We start from the raw sequence: 6,000 nt of genomic DNA, 5'->3' as shown, positions 1-6,000 counted from the left end.
CTTCTTGAGGTTTGGCCCTAGAATAGTGCTTTTCAGCCTCAGAGGCCAGTCTTTGGCTAGGTGACTTATTTAGGGTCAAGCAAATAGACAAATCTTATCTCATTCTACATAAAAATACATGTTAACCACCAAGAACAGATGTAACAGACTTTATAAACTTGACATACTCCATCAAAAAAATGACACTAATACTTATTAGATTCAAAATTACTAAACCCTATCTTATTTAAAGGGTCTGCTTTTACATATTTGCACTCATGTTATTTTTTATAACACTGTTATTTTAAACTAATTTCCCCCCTCAGATTTAACATTTTTATTCCTTCCTTTAGGTAAACAAGTATTCATTTAAAAATTTCAGTGATTTTTATAATATCCAAGTGTAAAATAAATGAGGAGAGAGCACCAAAAATGCCTTATTCCTCATCCTTTGTGTAACTCAGAATAGCTGAATTTATTTACCTCCTAATAGCTATATAGAGCTTAACTTGGAGTAGACTCAAAACATACACAAGGTTTTCAGAAACTTGTAAGTGACCAGAACATGGAAGGATCTTGAGACCTTAAACACACTATCTTTTACCAACAACCATTTTAATTTACTATCTGGTGATACAAACTTCTGAAACAGCCATTAGCTTCTCAGTTAAAATGCAGCCTTGCATATACCTGCATCTGACCTGTGTATTTCTTTTTTTTTTTAATCACAAGAAGTGTAGCTATCATTTGTAAAATAGATTTCCTACGTGATGTGTTTGACCACTCCCCAAAGTATTTGATTTTTTTAAAAAAAGTAACACATTGCAATTTTAGCTAATTGTGTTGAAAGGATGAGAAACACTCTTTTAAACCTGAAGATATCCCAGTCATCCTTAGCTCTTCTCATTTAACAAATGCAACAGTGCCATACAGGACATCAAGTGAGATTTCTCCAGGTAAATGACCTCGTTTCAGAACTTGGTCATGATGGGAAGGGTGTATCACCCCCAAACCCAGCTCAGTCTGCATAGTTTAAATATAGAATTTTTTACCCAAATATTCCAGGTTTTTATTTAGCCAGAGACAATTTAATTTAAGCTTAGCAAATACCTTTGGAAAGTTAACCTTTCTCTTTCTCACCTTCAGTTTTGTATTAATCTTAACCTTTGAATTACTGATTTGCTTAAGGAAGACTACTCTTTCTACTTAAGATTATACATTTGGGCTCAGTGCTTTTATGCAAGTGAAACTATTGCTAGCCACAGCCCTAAAGACTGTCTTAGCATTTATTTATTTGAACTGTTTGCTCTCCACCACAACAGTTTTTCCATTCTTTTCTGTTATCAGCTGAAGATGAATCTGTTTTTGAGATTTGTTCCCAGAACAAAAATGAGGTGATTTAAGTTTGGCCAAGAAGTATTTTGAAGAGGAAGATATAGAAGTCAAAACTCCAACTAAATCACTCTCTGAGGACACAGTCTCTTTTTGATACACTAATGAGGTTCATTAGTTCTTCTGAGTTTCTATGGGAGATCTGTGGGCAGAACTCAACCAGGAAATGGTCGCCTCCAAACTCTGAAAATACCAGGGGACAACAGTTGACAGTTTCCACTAAGTAATCCTGCTGACCCTTGAGCTCTGCTTTTATCTTCCCTAAATGACTCACTCTACTGTGGTTTTAATTAAGAAAAATCATGTGGGGAGTGCAAAGATCTGGGAAAGATCGAACCCAAATTTATATACAACTGGCTACTTATAGATACAAAGGATATTTTTCTGCATAATTCACTGTCTAAAATTTTAAAAAATTATCCTTAGGACAGAAGACAATTGTTTTTATAGAAATGTTTTCATTCAAAATCCAAAAATGTTCATTTATTAATTTTATCAGAAGTATCCATTTACTCTATGCAATCATCACACTGTCCAAAGTCCCTTAATCACTCAAAAAAATAGTTTCACTTCTTTTGAACCCTCTGTTTTTTCCTTTCCTGGGTACTGTGGTGGAAATCAAATGGAGCTGATATTTTCTTAGAATAACACGCAGTTTTAAAAACTTTAAGTCTTTTGTAACTATAGCGACTTAGCTGACTCTAATGGTTTAAACTGAAGCTTCTAGAAGCTGAATTTGTTACTCTTAGAATTGTGCAGACTATTTTAAAGGCTTGAGCATATATATTGGACAAGGTGCTTACCTTTATGGAGTTTGTTCAGATAAAAATGCGTTAAACACAGTAATGAATAAGCACAGAGGAAGTTAGGTAGATGCGACACATTTTAAAAGTTTAGTAATAAGAGCCGAGTGAACCTAGGACACTTGGAGAACTGAAACTACCTTGCTCAAGAACAGAGAAGAGAGAATGGAGGCATGGTAGAAAACGCACTACTAGAGTGGAATGCAAATATGTGATGCTTGACTTAAATGAATTTACTTGATTCTAGGTGACAGCCTCTGAGCCTACATCTTAACCATTCCTATAATACGTTAGATATTGTTAAATGATCTTAGATCAATGTAATTGATTAACAGAAGCAAAGTATAGACTTTATTTTGGGGGTTTCGTGTTTTTAAGAAAGTTCTTCATCATTTAAGCAGGTGATTTTAAGACTTAAAACGGCTTTCTTTTTTTAATGATTTTTATAAGTTAGAAATATCAGCTGCAGGAAATACAGACACAGCTACAGTTTAAAACTGCATGTATAATCTATTCTTTTCTTTTTTGTTTTCCTCTTCTCTAAATTTCTACCTGAGGTCAGTAGAAATTCACCTGCAGTGCCTGAATTCAGATTGAGATACAGTAACAATGTGATAATAGTGGGGGCTTTTGGTTAACCCCATAAGTAAAAAAGATCCCTATTTTATACCAATGAAGATCAAATCAATTTGAGATGCCTATTATTGGATCATTAATTATACATTCAATTCATCTTTCTGTCATATACTTTCTACAGTACAGTGTTAGAGCCTGGGGACAAAATGGAGAGAACAGGGACATTGTGGGTTGGTACAAAAAGAGTCTATATAATTCAGTGACTTGTACATGAATGAGTCTGATTGGAACAGGACACACAATTTCTGGTAAAGTGTGGTAAGAATGACAGAACTGGCCAGACTCACAGAAATCACTTGTTCCAAACTCCCATTTTATGGGCAAGGAACGTGGAGCTGAAAAGGGTCACGTGTCCAAGGTTACGTAGTTTATTGATAATATGCTGGTTGGTTCCCAGAGCCCAGTCTCCTATGTGTAAATTATATTCAAGTATTTCTAAGCAAGGGAATACAGAGGAGTCTGATTCTAACCCATAATTCCTTTTTAAACGTTTATTAAAAATGTGTTTGTCTCATCAAATACTTCCACTTCAAAAGAGTAAAAAGTTGAAAATAATGAGGCATCATTTCATGGCAATTATTGTCTATTTTAGGGAATCGGCTGCTTATTGTCACAGATGGTGGTCATGTGAATTTGTTAAACTGCAGATTTGGACCTTTTAAGACAGAAAATGGCCAGAATGCCAAAGAGGCAAAATAGCTCTATCAGCCTGAAAGCAAACAGGAGAGCAGTGGAGGCAGCACTGAATGGCGACCTGAGGGAATCCAGCCCAAAGCTGTGAGCAGGAGGAGGGCAGCACTACAGTGTCAGCTGCCTAGAGATGAGGACAGAGCGCTGTACCAGGGCACCTAAAGAGCAGACTCACCAAATCTAAAACCCTAAAGGAGGGACAGCCTGTCCAGTCCATTTAGGGACATCAATTGGCTTTTTGTACTTTCATCACGTTGTATCACGTACAGAGCTTCATCTATATGCTCGCAAAGCATATAGGATTCTCATAGCATTTTTCTTTTGTTTCTGAAACTAAACCAAACCAAACCAAAATAATAACTTAAGAAGAAATCAACTTCTGCAATAATCTGCAGTAGTAGATCCTAACTATACCCATCTTTTCCACCACTTCTTTGAATAAGATATTAAATAAGTTAAGGCTTTACATTTAGAATTATAGCTCATCTAATCTGCAAATATTATGTGTAGGATACAGGAAATGCCTCATTGGTATGCTTGGTTTCTCAGACAACCCAGTTGGGGTCTTGAAACCACAAACTCACTTTCCTTATATGAATGATATTTCTGCAATAGTAACACCAAATATATGTACCAAGACTGTACTACTAAATGCATATTCTCAGAGTGAATTGCATGCAGTTTAGCACTGGGTGGTTTTCTAATTTATGATTTCTCTTAATGAACACACTTCAAATTTTTGGAAGAATTCCACAAAAGAAGGAAAAAAGGCAATTCAGTTACCGTTTTAGTTTTGTGAAAATACTATTTTGGATTGGACAGCAGATTAAAAATTAGAATTTCCAAAGCTATAATCTCCATGGAGAAAATACTTGCTAGAGTTTAAAAGGACTGCATAGGGTACTTACACTGCATTGCCAGGGGCCTAGAGAGTTGATATCCTGAGTCCTCTTGACGAGCAATGAAGGGTTGTTTCATTAAGTACAAAGACATCATTCTTATTTTAAAAACTGTGGGCAGAAACAGAAGCCCAGGGCTAATTTTTCCAGTCTTAATTCTGGAGTCTTGGTGACTGAAGACTGAAGATATTCTCTTTGAGAAAGCATATTATTTTTACTCACAGCTAAACATTAAAATATCTTAGCTGATCAGTGGGCTGAGATTAAAAGGTTTCATTTTTGAATCATCAGATTGGGGTGTATAAGGGGGAGAGCTTGTAGGGCTTGTTCAGAGGAATTTGCTACGGTGCTCAGCTCCCAGCATTAAAAAAGTAATTCTGGCATACCGTCTTGATTTAAAACACTTCTTTGCAAACCCTAGTCATGGGATAGAAGGAAAACAACAGCTACAATCACGACAACTGGTTTATGATTCTCTCCATTGAAACTGGGACAAAATTTGCAAGATCCCATTCTGGAACTGATTACCTTCTCCATTCTGTCAATAGCAGAGAACTTAGTCTCACTAACTCAAGGTAGTTTTACGTTGTGTTCCCTCCTGACCTTGTGATGGAGAAGTCAAAAGGAATAGCTCTTGGGGGGATGGCAGGGAGGAAGTTAATTTTCCAGTATCTTCTCTCTTTTCCTCTTAATGCAGAAATGGGTGAGCACAATAAATCTGTGTTCCCTTACACATATATTATGGGTGGGTGGGGGTGGGTTGCTAGAACCCCTCTTTTGCTTTCCAGTACCTCCTTCTTATTCACCTAGGATGAAGGAGAATTGGCCTTCAGTTATAAGTGTATCAATGTATAGCTTTAGAGGGTAGAAAGAAGTTGGCATATAAGATTTGCTTAAAGTGATAGAGTAGAAAATAATTTCAGACACATCAAAATGCTCTTCAAAGTTAAGCCCCATATAGCTATTCAGCATTCTTTCCATTTATATCATTGTCTTTTCCTTCCTTTCCTCCTTTCTTTTTAAGTCCCTCCCCCATTTTTTTTCCTGATTAGCTCATTGGAAATATAGTAAATCACTTTTTTTTTTCCTGTAGCGAAATATGTCTGTACTAGAATTACATAATGTTTTCTCAAGGAAAAAAATGTGTATTTTAAAAAGTACGGAGGATGGGGGATGCTTTCAAAAAATATATTCATTCCTCTCACTACAACAATGAGAGATAAGCAGGGAAGACCTGTTCTTCTTAATTTAGAGACTATTAAAATAAGATCTATGGAAAGATGATATGATGCGTTGTTTATCAAGCCAGAAATTGCAGAACCACGTAGAATCTGTATCTAACTACAGAGGCACAGTCTCTATCCGAATAATGTACCCCTGTAACTCACTTTAAGTGTACCATGGGCCTGTAGAAAAAGATCAACATCAGACCTTTTAATAACTAGGATTTGTATACTGTGGTTCAAGTTTGTTACCTTAATTCCAGGAATTTGGCAATAGAGGGATGCTAAGGAGACTCTTTAAATTTTAAAAAATTCTCTCCCAGCCTGATACAGATGCAAATTGCTTGCTCATTACATTTCATCTGCCTTTCAAAACAA

The sequence above is a fragment of the Monodon monoceros genome, unplaced genomic scaffold (assembly GCF_005190385.1).
Source record: "Monodon monoceros isolate NGI ecotype Baffin Bay Population unplaced genomic scaffold, NGI_Narwhal_1 Super_Scaffold_21, whole genome shotgun sequence".
Lineage (NCBI taxonomy): Eukaryota > Metazoa > Chordata > Mammalia > Artiodactyla > Monodontidae > Monodon > Monodon monoceros.
The sequence above is the reverse complement of the archived record's forward strand: the minus strand, read 5'-3'. Positions refer to the sequence as shown.